Here is a 16,358-nt window from a genome sequence, read left to right on the forward strand (position 1 = left end):
TAAATAAGGAAAAAATGTGTAAAAGTGTACAAATACAAAAAGCCAACAATGAAGCTACAGTGAGGAGGCAGAGAGCCTCTGGTTCGGGGTAACACAGTGCACCAAACCTCCTAAACCACAATGAGATTGAAACGAGGCAGGAGCAGCAACTTGTGTTTTTTTACACTGCCGTTTTTGTGCAGATTAAACAAAGGAGACGACAAAGTGTTAATTACTGAGCTTTAAACATGTCACTTCTGTTTTTGTGTTAAACGAGCTTAAAAGCTGCTGGCTCTCTCTACTCATTCATCCAGTATTCACATCTTTTCTGAAAGAGTTTTTGAAAACCGTGCCGAACTATTCGCTTAACAATGTCCAAAACAGAATTTTTGTTCTCACACCAGTAGTGAAAATATATGTCCACCTTTGTCTCAGAACAGATATTTTGACATGTTGTAATAGGTAGCGCACAGGTGCAGTTATAAAAAAAATGGTTGATTTTATTTGTGTAGTTACTTTGCATCATGTTGGAGTGATTTATTGCAGTAGCACTTGGTAATGTTATTAGTTCCACCTGTGCTCTCTCTGTCATTTGATTTTTATAGGTTAATATAAAAAGAAAAGCTTAATGCATCTAAATATAGAAACAGTATATAATACCCCAGAGACCCTCTGTTAAAGAGAATAATTACTTTGTCAAACATCAGGGGATAATCTGCAATTTTGCTCTTTTGCTCTGTAACATTGCGTGTTTGTCTAATAGGAATTACTCGTCAGTTGCCTTTCCTCGGGTCTGTTTCCTTTCTTTCTCTGAGGAGGAGCGATTTCACTTCCAAATCAAGGTCTGCAGGGAGAAGACAGTGAATTAAATGTCTTTCAAGCAAATTTGTGCTATTAGCCTGCCTAATAATTGACTTTACTTGTCCTATTTTCAGCAAACTTCAAATGTTCAAAGACCCTAATAGGACCAAACTTATGCTATTTATTACTTCTATTTATGACTTATTTGTTTTTCTTTGTTCTTGATATTTATTTTCTTTAAGGAAGAACAGATTTTCTACCACCAGGGGTCACAAAGTGTTAAAGAAGAAAAAGAAAATTAGTTCTGCTCTGCCTTGTTTTTAACTTTCTTTATCATTTACTTGTTTATTTCAACAAGCCTCCATTTTACGCTAAACAGGCGGCATAAAGGTGGGTGGACTTGTGCAAGCTTTTGAGATAGGAGTGGCTACCTGTCATAATATGTGGGGTTGGTGAGAGCCATTAGGACTCAAGTATACATGTACCAGAAAACCAATGTAATGAGCTGTAAGTGGCTGAAAACATGGCAGAGTGGGGTGTTCAAATTACTCCAAAATATGTCGATGTGGCTTCTCCTTTGTGTGCAGTTGGGGCATGCATGGAGGCCGAGTGACATCCCTCAAACTAGTTTCTGATGGGATGAGATTGGAGTGGTGTGGGTACAACTGAACCTCTCTTTTTCCCACAGTACCAATCACGGTACAGAAAAAGCACCTGGTTGTCATGGAAATGTAATGGAGCCCTAACCCGTGGTTAAAAGCTATTAAAAACAATATGATAGTTCACCTGAGCTTTTGTGGAGATACAGTATGGACAGCATAGATAAAATATAGAGACAGCGAATCTTCCACACCCTCAGACATGCAACTTCCACTACACTCTGAAGATCTGGATGGAAGACAGACTCCATAAACTAAAAGCTGCAAAGTTGGCCAAAGTAATTATTTGATCCCCTGCTGACTTTTTAAAGTTTGCTCAAGAAATGAGCTCTCTATTTATGGTAGTTTTATTTTAATGCAGAGAGACATAATATCAACCAAAAATAGAGAAAAAACACACGACAAAAGTTATAAATTGATTTGCATCTCATTGAATGAAATAAGCTTTTGGTTCACTGCAACCCAGCCAGAATTCTGGCTCTGGCAGATTGGCTGTGTGCCCATGTGGCACAGAGATTCCAATCAATCAATCAATCAATTATAGATATTGACTAAACTACACACCTCTCCATGTAATCAATTTCCATTTTAATATTCACCACCTAAGAGCTGTCAAAGGACGTCAGGGACAAGACTGTAGACTTGCACAATGGTGGAATGGGCTAAAAGATTAGCAGCAAGAAGCTTGGTGAGAACCTGCTAACTGTTGGTGGAAGAAACATAAATTGACCTTGACCTTCGGTCTGGAGCTCTATACAGCATCTTGCCCAATGGGGTAATGATGATGATCATGAGAAAGGTTGTGGATTTGTTCAAAACTACCAAAGTCACTAACAACAGCACTGGTAGCACACTATGCTGTAGTGGGCAGTAATCGTACAACATCCACAAAGTCCCCCTGCTCAAGATGGCACACGTACAGATCTCTTTTAGGTTTCCCAGTGAACATCTAAATGATTCAGAGAAGGCCTCAGAGACAGTGCTCAGTGTCAGATGAAACAAAAAAATGCTCTTTGGCATCAACTTGAACCACTGTGTTTGGAGGAAGCGACATGCTGAGTATGACGCAAAGATAGGGTGACTAACCGTCCTCTTTTCTCCGGAGGAGAAGGTCGACAACTAAATGTGTTTCAAAGTATGTCTAAAAACATTCTGTCCGTGTGTCCAGGGGGATTTTCAAGATTGATGGAAATGTCTGGGTTTTCCTATAGGCCTAAAGAGGACCTATATGTGTGACGTTATTTGATTTGATTTGATATACCTTTATTAGTCCCACAAGGGGAAATTTCATAAGGCTGCCGATCTATTGCACGCAATGGCGGCGCCATCTTACCCTCCGACCATACATACATTACACAAAACATCACATGGGGAAGACAGGTCAGAGAGGTATAACAATGGAAAATGCACCACATGAGGAAAGATAAGGAGAAAAAAAACACCTCTGCACATAGCACATGAAAAAACTCTTAATACACCAAAGAAACACATGACAAGCAACAGGGGTGGGTAAAGGGTGAGAGACAGCCGATTTAGACAATACATCCGGGCCTGCAGCCTGTGCGCTGGTCTCCTTGATCCACCGTCAGCATCGGAAGGGAATAAGCGTCGAAGGCGTTATCCCGTAGTTGCTGCTTTGTGAGTGGTTCTGTGCTCACAGATGGGACAGACAGCATGAAGCAACGCGCCTGATGATGTTTAAAAGATGCCAAAGCGCAAGTACATCTTTTCAGATGAACTACAAAAGAAATTTCCCTCGTACCATCCCAGTACTGGTAATTTTTTTAATACAGATGAGGCATTATTTCTGTATCATTATTTAATTCCAGAGGGTTATAAGTTATTTTTTGCACTTGTTAACTTGTAAAAGCCTTTATGACATTTTGTATTTCACCATTCGTTAACCGCACAGAGAAGGCAGCGTTTAAATATGTTAAAATTTTCTTTAAGCAAACAGTATTATTAAAGTTCTTCATGACTGGGGCAAGTGTCCTCTTTTCTGGAAATCAAAATATGGTCACCCTACCAAAGAAAACCAACCCTGTTCATACTGTAAATATGAACATAATTTCCAGGATGAACATCATGCTGTATTGAAGAGTACTTGAACGTATCAACTCAGACTATAAGCTTCTTAGTAAGATGTTAAATGAGGCATTAAAATCAACTAAAAAGTAGAATAAATGGCCTCATAGACCTCTATACGATCACACTTGATTTTGCAATCATAGGAGTCATCCCCTGCTGGCACTTGTTCATGGACTGCATTGACTTATTTATTTATCTTTCAACAGCGCCCAAGGCTATGTCTATCCTTTAAATATAGTCTATTCCTCAGACACACAGGAGGAAAAACTCAACCGATCCTTTCACCCACGAATAAAAGACATTATGGTCACATGGGACAAAAAAAATTTACTCATGTTTATTTTACTTAATTTACTTAATACTGCCATTGTGACTTAGCGGTTTATTGTCTTTCTCACTGAATTCTAGCACCAGGAAAAACCTGTGCTCTCACTGCCCAACTCTCACAAGTACCGACCCACAGAGAGTTAAACTCTGACCTGCATATATAAATTTAATATAACAGAACACAGAAAAACAGAGATAATTCATAGTTCGTGGTAGAGAATACAAAATTCAATTGCAGCTCTGCTGATTTAAACAGTCTGTAGGTTTTAACATATAATTGCACTCAGGCACTGGTTAACTCCCAGCAGCCTTTGCTACTAGTTTTAAAACTGGCCAACCTCTAAAACAGGATTTATTGCTCACTGCTCCTTAGTAGGTTTTACTTTTTCCACTCATTATTTTTTCTCTTTGCTTTATCCAAATCTATGGATAAAATGAAAGTTTAAACTGCACTGATTCTAAAGTCGTCTGAAAGAAATTTCGAGCTGCAGGAAGAAAACTTATTAGACTATGATTCAAGTTTGTTTCACCGACTGAAAAGGCCTGTTGTGGGTACTGAGTTGCAGAAGGCTGATGTTTGAGTGTTCTTGATAAGCATCCGCTGACAGCTTTGGTTCATTGTGAAAGGATGCATTTCCCATGACAAAGACTGCAGGAAAACTGCTTTCTCTTCCAGTTCCAGCTCTCTCGGCTTCTCTTTCTAGTCACATTCTCCCGCTCTTACAGATAAACAACTTCCCTGCCTCTGTCAGTCTCTTCTTTTCTATCTGTCTGTGTCTTTCTCTCAGACAAAAACACTGAACGCCCTCTTCCTTATACTACTGTAATCAGGTTACCCTTTTGGACGTTACCAATCTTCCTCCAAAACACAAACACATGGGTCAATATCTTTGCTGAACTTCAGTGAAGTCTAACTATATTATTTAAGTCTCGTAGAACCCTCAGTCTAATAGGAACCCCATTAAACTTACATTGATCATCCTCATTCCAGGCCCAGGTTTCTTTAACATGTCCAGAACATCGTTAATAATGTTCCATACAGCAGCCATTTGACATTTCCTTTAATTAGGCCTGTAATTTATTCATGCACTTGATCCTAGGAGCTTGTTGTGAAAAGCTTCCTTGAGGAATATTTTATCCTGCTCCTCTGGAGGCTCGTGGATTAACCATCTTAATAGCAAACCCCTAAAGGTATTACTTTCTTCTCTGTCTGTATACGTGCGTGTGTGTGTGTGCGTATGATGGCAATGAGGATTGTGCCTTGAATGCGTATGTTAAGCTGCAAAAAGTCATTAGGTCTTATTTCTCAACCATTCAGGAGACTCAGTAAATTCTCTCTTATAACTCCTGTCTTGTCTAATTTTGCGCGAGAGCATAAAGAAAAGAGCAAACGGTTGCAAGATGTGCGCTTATCGCACAATGCAGCGACCCCCATGTTTAACCCAGTTTTTGCGGAGGAAAAACATCACTGCTTAATTTGCTCACTCTGCAGGTTGGTTAACAGACAGCAAAACACAGCAATTTCCCACAAAGTAGAGCAGGAAATCTCAAATGCACACACACACACCGGCGCATGCACGCACACACTTGAAATGGGATTTAAGATGTTAATTATGATGTTTCTTGATCATAGAACATTGCTCAAATCCTGACTGCACACCTGACAGAATCTCTTAAGGCAGTGAGGGGGAAAATGCATGCATTCAAAGATTGGGAAGTAAAGGCTCTTGCATGAATGGGACACACACACACACACACACACATAGAGGTAGAAAGGAAGGCAATTTAATTTGACAATTTGTCATTTGTCGGGAGTGGAGGCAACACTATAGCATACTTTATTATTTCATGAAAAATTTAACAGCTATTGCTGCAAATATGTAAACCTATATCATCTTCACCTTTTTTATGTAATCATTTTTCACAAAAAACATAAATCCTCTCCTGTTTTCTTTTTTTTTCATCCATTTGTTCTGTGTGGTAATACATCCAGACACAAAAAACATCTCTCGCCTTTACAGCAGTCAATCTAAAGCAACTTGGGTGTTTTCTTCACATCACTTAAACGTATATCACACAGCCACTTTGTGGGAGGGAGGGCTCGCTCTTTCTCTCTCTGCTATCAACTAACACAAGATTTTTTTTCTTTCTTTTTTTTTAGCATTTCTGGTAGCTTTAGTTCATTAGCTAGCTAGGCTCCTTTCAAGAGCCTTACATAGAAGACTAATTGGCCAGCATACCTTTTATTGCATACAGCAGTTCCACGGCTGTGGAGGATCAAGAAGGGAAAGATCCACTTTGAGATAAATCCGCCTTTTATTCAATAAGAAATTCACTTGCCTACAGAAGACACCTGCAATTAGAAACCAGCTTGTGAGGTCTGACACGGGGTGTACCGAGAAAAAAAGGCAATGCATCTGTTTATCTATGGAAATGCATATGAAGGCAATTCATTTATTACAAGGCAGCAGAAATAAATTTAATATCTTATGGTAAACAGCAAGAAGAAATACGGCTTATAGAAAAGGGATAATCACATAGACAGACATTTTGCACCACTTAGAAGAGATACTGTTTTGTACCATAAATTGCTACTATTGTACATAACACTGCCTCGTTAAAGATGTCAAGGTAAGTGTATGAAGTATAACTATATTCAATATCGATACCACTGCTGTTTAGTTGCAGCTCTAGATGACATTTATTTTCCTTTTACACACCAAAGGCAGAGTAAAGACAAATTTGGGAAAATTCATAATGATTAGATGTGCCAGAGACCATGGGAGGTGTTGTTTCAGCTCAATGGTCATTCAGAGGATACGGTTTGTAGTGTCATTAAGCAACTGTCCTGTTAAGTGTTTTCAGTCGGTTGTTGCTGAGGGTGTACTTGTGACTGCTGGTGCACCTTACTATAGCGTTCAATATGTTTATTGTGACGTTCCATTTGGTGTATTATATAATTTCACGGCTCGAATGATGCCCCAGAAATTTTAGCAGTGACAACTGCTAAAACAAAACAAAACAAAAAAAAAGCCAGCTTCACACAAGTGAGTCATTTTTAAGCTGAATACCAACCAAGCAAGAGTGTTGCCTGGTGTAGTGTAACAGTGTTCTGATAATCTCAGTTTTTATAGTAAGTTTTCAATCAGCATAAGGCAGCTTAAAGAGGCACAAAGACGCCGAAAAGTCTCTTAAGCAGTACATTACCCCTGCAGTAATTTGGGGTTTAGTGCCTTACTCAAGGGCCCTTTCGCAGTGTTTGTGGTCTGTAACAACTGACACCTTGCAGTTGATAGCTTGCACAGTTAATAGCCTACACTCCTTTCCCAGTGCCAGAGATGAAGCCAGCACAGTATCTTACAGTAGTTTATTGATAGTCAGTATCTCTATCTCTACGCCAACCTTGAAGTTTTGACAAGATTAAACTGCGCTGACATCATTATCGTCATCTCTTGGTATCTTTACGATCCTGGTAAGAGGTCCCTAAATCCTAAACTCGTGGTGCAGACGGAGTTAGACTTAACGCCTGTAGCCTCTCACTGCTGTGCAGCAACACTGGGAAAAGAGCAGGTGGCAGGAGACATCACTGCCCACGTCCTCATGCTAGTCTGAACAAGCATTTCCAGTGCAGCTGATTTAGATATAAACTCTGCCAATGGCAACACATGAAGTGATAGCCGTGTCAAAATTGCCTTAATGCTTTCGTTTCAGTTGAGAGAGGGGAGGGGACGAGAAGGGAGGTGTTAAGTGTGGTAACGGGTGAGAAGAGAAAATTGTTAAATGGGACAACTCGCCACGTGTTAGGAATTTTCAGAGAGGCAGTCTGTTCTACTTTCCGACTTTATGTGACATTAAGAATGGGATATACAGATCTAACAAATTTTTTTAAGACAATGAAACTCTTTGTATCCATAGCGATTGACAAGTCTCATAAACCGCATGTATATACTCATGTATACATCCTCAGCGCTTAGGTTGTACGGCAGTCCCATTTATTTAGGCAGCCATAAATATTTTAAAATGTATTCTGTTGTGAAGGCATTATACGCAAGCAGTCTCAGCTGAATATTCATGACCTATAAATATTTTAGCTCTCATTTCACCAGCTTTCCATTGACTCATCTTATATGGGTGTGTTCGCATGCGTGTATGTGTTAATACCTATGAAGATGATGTTTTCAGTGTTCACTTTGTGCTGCCTGATATCTGCAATCAGTAAAGTAAGGCTTCCTCACATGATGCTGTCAGGTTTCCTCTCACAAAGAAAAAAAATTGCGCACAATTACACGTTCTTTGGTTGTGTGCATGTTTACATTTATGTAGAGAGTCAATATTTACTTCACTCATGCAACGAGGTCAATGAAAAGAGCAAATTGATGCATTAATATTTATTGTTTTGTACTTACATAAAACTTACAAGCAAATTGTTTATTTTTGGATCCACAGAGAAGAAGGCTCAGTGCTATGAAAATGAAGCAAGACCTATTTGCAGGCAATGTAATGTTACAAGATTTTTGTCTCCAGCTTCATCCAACTTGCTTAACCGAGCATGTGCTGCCTTGGTCCCGTAGCGTGCCTCCTTAAATGAAATGTTTGCCTCCTTCATGAGAAAACAAGGCAGTTTGGAGTTGTGTTTGCTTTCATTTTGAGAGCATTACGGGCTTATATGTATGTGAACCCCGCTATATAATGGAGCAAACAGTGGGAATGTCACCCAAGCGAGGTATCTATACCATCCATTTCCTCTTTGGAGAGATCTCCGACACAGAAACACACATCACGAGTGTTCACCTAACACACACCCATACGCTCCCGCTGTTTGCCTTCACACATTGCTCTCAAGTGTTCAATGAAAAGATCTACCCCGGGTGACTGAGATTCAGATATGTAAAGATCCATGCAGCAGGCAGCTTCATGGATTTTCAATAGTCTCTTCTCAGCGCGTGTTTTCACTCGGTACTTCCCAGCGACACGATGATCCCCTGCATTTAGCACATTTAAGAAGCTGGGAGCATTAACAGCTTGAGCATAAAACCAAATTTTTCAGAGATGTACTTTGGTCGCAATTAAACACCAACATCGACACACAACATGTGGCGCTCGAAACAGTCTCTTCAGCATGCTCGAGAAAATGAGGAGTTACAATTAACCTCAAACAGCTGGTAACAAGTGACTACGATGCAATTCTCAAGTGTTAAGTTGCACATTGGAGACAAATGAGCCAGAAATAGGTTAAAAAAAACTTGCAAAGTTTGATCATTACAGCCACTGTGAATGGCATTTCTGCTTGGCTCTCCAATTTTTATGGACAGCCATTAGCCGGTTAAGGGTGAACACATCTGTTTCCTGATGCTTTTGTCTAGCTTGACATCTTGGTGTCAAACCCATGAATTATTCAAGCGTCTTAATTAACATAAAGGGTACGATGACGCTAACATGCTGGATAATAAGTGTAAGGTCTGTGCTGAACGAGTATTAGGATTAAACTCTGGTGCACTGACAACACGCTAGTTATAAATATATATGAAAACAACATATAAATGCCGTTCTGTTGTATTAGTTCATATTGATAAACGTATCAAATTTAATTTTTCCCCTGGGGACCAATAATCTTATGAACTGCCTGTAATATTGTTAAGTGGTGATGATGTAAGTTCTCGTATTGCACAGCAACACTGATATTACAGCACTCTCGCACACATTCACACTCCTGGGTATTGAGTCAATAAATGAAGGCAGCTGCCTCTGACTGCACTTATCAGTCAACATTTATTCCCGGTCCGTCTCCATGTAGCTCCCACTGCATGGTTGTTATCTCAATTTCTTTCTTTTTTTCTGTGCATGATGCTCACAGTGTAGTATACAAAAGGAGCAGTCATTAAAATACCCACACAGCGCAGGCATTCTTTGTAGGTATGAGACACATCTCTCTTTTTTCCGACACCTTTGTCTTCCACTGTGGCTCTCTTTTCTCAGTCACCTGACACGTTGGAACCCCTCGGCTTCTGCATTATAGTATATCAGAAAAATCCCTGACATCTGCAGGTCAGCGTGATCTGCAACACAAAGAAATTAATAACCTGAAGAGTTTATAATGTATGCAACAATACCGCTTTGGTTTGAATAACCACTGAAACACTGTTATTATTCCCAGTCTGTATGACAGCCTGCCCAAAGGACTAGCCAGTGTGTTTGCAGCTGTAGTGTCTGTGATTTTACTGCACCAACATCTTTTTTTTATTTTATTATTTGTTTATTTTTTGCTTTTTGATAACATTGTATATATTTTATATATCTCTAAATTCCTTATCTTTGAGTTCACCTCTTTAAATAGATGGATGAGCAGCAAAATATCTTCCTTATTAGTAATTAATGATAAGAAGAGTAGTTTGGAGAGCTGCTTTAACACCTGGATGTCTGTGCTGTGACTACACACAGAGCAGTGTGGCAAAGAAAAAAGAACTCAGGAGCTCCCTCTGGTGTTAATACATAAAATATTTCCATAGCAGACCAGTGGAAACAGAACGAAACCCAGAATTTCCCAGCTATCAAAGGCTAAAACAGCGGGAACGGAAGGGCTTTTGCAGCTTCTGGAAAACATGGTTTTCTACTAACATAAAGTCCACCCAGTGAGGTGCAGCGAGCCTGTGAAAGAGCGTTAAATCTCATTTAGATATCATTCAGATTTCAGCTTAATTAACCAGTTTGCGTCTCCCTGCCCGTCGCCGCAGATGGCATCAAGGAGTAATGCTTGTATCCCGCACACAGACACACAGAAACACGCATGCACAAAGAGGTCTGGTTAAACGATTTCAAAGCTTTCCGAACTTACTGAATAAGACGACTTCGGATTGTGCCTCTGCTTCCCTGGTGTGCAGAGCCATCTAAGATATCACTAGGGGGCATTGTTACACCGCAGGAAAGGCCGCCAATCAAATATAAGTAGATTTCCATGGCAACTACATTTTCTACACTCCTTTATCTGTCGAATATATTCCGTGTGTTTCCACTGTAAGTCAAAACCTTAAGACAGAGTACAGTGTGAACTACCATTGTGAACATCCTTTAAAAGAATGCAAAATGATCAGATTTATCACTTTGAATAATCAGCATTCAACTTGGGTGAAGCGTTGTTTTTTGTTTTTTTTTTAATATACATTGGAAATAATGTTATTATTAGTACTTGGGTCTATACGGACTCAGATGTGGAGAGGTATCAACAGCCCTCGCTTATTTGCAGTGAAGTGTTTTGAGATGGAGAGAAACACAACTCGAGGTCAAGATTGCAGGTCAGTGCAGCACAATGGCCCCATAATGGGTGAAAATGTGTGATGTCCTGGCAGTGTTCTGGTGCCTCTCTCAATTGGGGCTGATGTCAAGGTTCAGGACTCAGTGTTCACTGCTGGTTTGAGTGGTAATTGGAATGTAAGCTACTTCTCTATAGCTCTACGATTGAGCTTAGTCCTTATGGGAACAGAGAGTGGCACAAACTTGAAAGTGAAGAGCTCCATTTTCTTCTCTTCTTATTGATCGGGGTGCTGTTTTGTCTTTTTTATTCTCTATTTTTACTTCATGAAGGGCACTAGATTGAGATCAATGTTTTAAAATTATAACATGCTTATTCGTGTTTCCATTAGAAGTGTAAACTTTGGTTTTGTCACAAGGACACAGTGAGGTACCTGCAAATATGAAACTTCTTAAACCTGATTCTGAGTAAGAGTTAACAGATGTGAGAGAGGCAATAATGATGCATCAACACTATGCAGATTGCATATAGTAACACTTTTATTGTATAGTGGGGTTTTTTTAGCATGTGCATGGCAAAATGAGCACAATGAACAAACTGATTTATTGTCTGTTTAGGTTTGGTTAAATGTTCCAGGTGTCTTCAAAACCTTCTGTGTGCACGGTCACGCAACATGCTTGGCAATCAACAAATCAATCAGATTATTAAATCTGGCACTGGGTGCTCATCTTTTATACAAATATCCAAGAAAGTCTTTGCTTCCTCAAAACTAAAAAAAAAAGATGACATGAACTGTGTGATGTGACAGTCAGCTTTTGATACCTTCACACCAGCCCAGCCTTGACATAAGCATATACTATGCCATGTGTTGTATAATGCAACATACACTCACCATGTGCACCTTGCTAGTACCAACAGGGACCTGGTTTTGCCTTAAGAACTGCCGTAATTCTTTGTGTCATAGATTCAGCAAGCTGCTGGAAACATTCCTCAGAGATTTGGGTCCATGGCATCACACAGTTGAAGCAGATTTGTGGGCTTGCACATCAGTGATGTGAATCTCCTGTTTCACCACATCCCCACACTGAAAAAAATGTTTTGTTCAATTTACTCAATTTTTTTATGACAAGTGGTTGCACGAAATAAATTTGTTTGAATCCAGAAATATTTTTTAAGTACACTGAATTTAATTTAAGCGAGTAAAACCAACATATATTTTTAAGCTACTTTAACTTAACTGTTGTGGATACGTCTTAGTCAAATATTATTAGTAAGTCCAACTAAGGTCGTGTTAAATGTACCAGAATAATTTGTTTCCTTTACACTTATGTCCCAAACTTATATTCAAATCAATCAAATTGTTAATTTCTCTCTATTTCAATTAAGTTAAGTTTACTTAAAAAATATTGCTTACCCTGATTTGTAGTTTTTAAAAACGTCAATAATGAAAACTACAACATTCTTTCACATCATTTATTAATGCAAAATTTGTTGCAAACAGAATAAGAATCCACATCTCTAAGGGAAATTGCTGCAATTTGTATAATACAAATTACAAAACTTTTGCCTATGAACTAGTAGCTTTAAAAAGCTGTATTCAAACAAAACAGAAACAACAGACAAGAGAAATGTTAACCAATGTTTCTCTTCCTCTAAAAAAGAAAAAAACAAACAAACTCCTTACATAAAAGAATAAAACACTACCAGCAGTATAATGTATCACAATTAGAAACTGATGCATCCACAAACTAACCAGTTTCAGACTTGCTGTTCTGCGATCCATATTTAGAAATTGCATTTTAATAAGGTAATTAGACTTAAAATTAAACTTGTGTTTTCCTTACTGCTTATTGACCACTGTCTTTCCATTCTAGTCCTTCCTTGAAGATTCTGAATGTTTTACATATTTTCTGACCTAACATACTCGCTTCAAAACAATTAATAGTCTTTAAAGTGTTACCAGTGTGCTGCAGTGTGGTAATCATGAATGTTTTTTTTTTTTTTTTTAATCCGGTTGAGTTAACACTGATTATACGCAGGGCAGCAGCTATAACTGAATAATTACAAAGGTTGCTCTTCAAGCTACTCAAATGTACCACACGTGAAACATTCATTATTGAAAGTTAAAATGTTCAATCGAAACATAACACAGAACAAATGATGGTTGTACAAGAGTTTCACTCCTATTCACAAGAGCACCAGTCATTGGTAATTTACATAACAGCATTCTCTTGATGTGTTATTTTAGAAATCTTCCTATCCAGTAGCAATTTTGTTCTTCAGCCCAAAGACTTTGGGGGAGAGCTTTTCAAATTCAAATTCAAATTCAAATTCAAATTTTATTTGTCACGTACACAGTCATACACAGTACGATATGTAGTGAAATGCTTGGACAACTGCTCGTGACCTAAAGAGAACAAAAAAGGAAAAGGCTATGAATAAGATAGGAAATAAATATGAAAAATTAAAAAGGGTAAATTTAACTAGAAAGCGAAAATTTCTGAAGAAATTTTAAGTGTGCCTATGCCGCCGCTAATCAGTGTAGTTTGCCATTCAAACGGCTACAGAGAGCAAAACTCAGCAGAGCAGCCATTCTCCACCATGAACTATGGTAAAACCAAACACCGCTCGCGCCTCACAGATGACAGCTTACAGTTTTGTGTAAAGATGAGGTGACTTCGTACAGCCCTGATTTGCAGATGCTGTGCGCAGAGGTTCATAAGCAGACCCGACAATGTTTGCATGAACACGCTTTGAAGCATTACGTTATGGACCACTTTTCACAAATAGTTGCTGTACCCACACAGCCGGCTGTAGCTTTTAATCTCACAGCTCGACACATACAAAAAAACAGCCGAGAGAGCACAGACTTTACGCCTGAGAGGCGTGATTGCAGATGCCGCTGAGGTGGGTCCACCTCCCCTGCAGCGGCACTGCAGACCACGCCCTGCCACACACATCAAACGCGTAAAATAAATATTTATGCACTTTTGCATTCACTTTTTGTTTTTTGTTATTTTTACACAGTGTTCTGAATGATTAACAATGGTCTACAGCCAATCTTGTGTATTATTATACAAACTTTGGTTGTAAGATTTAGAATAATTATTTATTAAAAGCTAAATATTTTATATGAGAGTAAGAAAGAAAAGTATATCTTTGTGTCCCCCTCTCCCTGTTAATGCCCTACCTGGCCCCCTGGCAAAAGCTGTGCTAGATCCGCCCCTGCACAGTTACCAGATGTCAGCTACCTAAAAAAGGATCCTGGAGTTATTTGTCTCTCAGAAACAGTTCATAACTTCCCTTCAACTCATTCATGTGACCTAAAATGTAAACCTGTTTCTTCATTACCTGTTCAGCTCTAATGATTCAGTAAAAACTTCTCCTGGTTTCACCTTCATGTTTCCTTCTCACCACATATCCAAACTATCATGACCAGCAGCTATTACGGCTGTGGCTCCAGAAAACATAAGCGGATACTAGAAGTAATATTAAAAAAATTCTAGCAACAGCTTATCAAGCTTAAACGTGCTGCTGTTGTTTATCTGCCGTTTTCCTCTTTCTAGCGCAAACTGGGTGACTAACAAATGAGAGAGACTAGCGACAGAAAAGCCGATCAGCTGATAATCGATCAGTTTCATGATTGAAGTAGCAACAGGAGAGGGAGGGGGGAGAATGAGGGAAGAAGTTTTAGCTGTTCAGCATGAAGACACCGAATAACTCCAGCTTTGTGTCTTTTTTCATTCTAGCTGAAGTATAAAACAAATCGCTTCCTTTCCCCCTCAATACAAAACTCCGACAGCCAGTCCAGCTGTGGCTCCATACATCGGTTGTTAAGCTCAACATGGAAATACTATGCAAACATAAAGAGATGAACTTACACACTTGCTTTACTTCTCTGTGTTAGTTTTCTCTGAGATTAAATGCAGCGGTTTGGAAGCACGTAGCGAGGCTTTAAATGCTAAACCAGACCGCTGACAGGTCTTGCACTCAACAGCTCTATCAAGTGAAGCAACTTCTTTTCTGAGTTAATTTCAGTTCTGACAAACATCACTCTCAGTGCCTTTTGATCTCACATTTTTGGCAACCACTGAGTAATTCTCCTCCACAGTTTACAACCATTATTTTTTTCTGCACAAAAGACGTTGTGCAACGCCAATCCTACTTATTTCCTACTGCACCCCTGACTGTGCAGGTGCGTTCAGAAGCCCCCTCCCCCGCCCGACTATTCCTTAATGCCAATGTTGTGGCGGGAGGGACGATTTCTCCACTTAAAACTGCAGGCGACTGTACAGTGAACTTTACAGCTAACTACAGAGAAATTGCCTCGTTCCATAATTTGTTAGTACAAAGTGTGCCACAAGAACTAAGCTAAAAACATATGACATTTTAACGCATCAATACAATTACTCTTTTAATAGAGCAGTAGCTAATAGAGCACATAGCTAGCTTAAGTCAAATTCATGACAAAGTTCAGAGGTGTACAACTACTTAGACTTCTTTCTCCATGTGCACACGTCTTAAAGAGTCAACATGCTTTGACTGAGGTAAAAAAATAAAACAAAAACGACCGTAAAAGGTTTACTTACCGAAGCTAGACCACCTTTATATGAAGTTGTGCGATTAACTTGAGCCCGCTTGCAGCACACAAAGAGTCCGCTTCTTCAGTCCGCGCGCAAAATGGTGGCCTGTCCTAACGCATGCGCAAAATGGCCCAGCAGGAGGCTATGAAAAACATACTTAAGCATTTTGAGCTACATTTAATTAACTAAAATTAATTGGATTAAAACGCAGGGAATGTATTCTGGAGTTACTCGAATTATATATGTAGACAGGAATTACTCATTTGAATTGAAAAGATATACCAAAATATAATATGCTATATTTAAAAGGAGACAATATCACTTTTTTCAGTGCACGGTGTTCTGTTGGACTCAAATCTGTGGAGACCGTTTGAGTACAGTGAACTCAGTCATGTTCAAGAAACAGGTTTGATACGATCTGCACTTTGTGACATCCTGCTGGAAGCAGCCATCAGAAGATGGGTACACTGTGGTTATAAAAAGATGGACGCGATCAGCAGCAAAACTCAGGTAGGCTGTGGCATTAAAATTATGCTCAGTTGGTACTGAAAAGTCCAAAGTGTACCAAGAAAATATCCCCCACACCACTGAAACACTTATACAAGACAGGATGGATCCATGCTTTCATACTGTTTATGACAGTTTGTGTAGATGCTGTAGCTTATCTGCTTCAAG

The sequence above is a fragment of the Aulonocara sp. 'chitande type north' Nkhata Bay genome, linkage group LG20 (genome assembly GCF_057382095.1).
Source record: "Aulonocara sp. 'chitande type north' Nkhata Bay isolate Kocher_YH1m ecotype deep benthic linkage group LG20, A_spYH_male_GT1.1, whole genome shotgun sequence".
Lineage (NCBI taxonomy): Eukaryota > Metazoa > Chordata > Actinopteri > Cichliformes > Cichlidae > Aulonocara > Aulonocara sp. 'chitande type north' Nkhata Bay.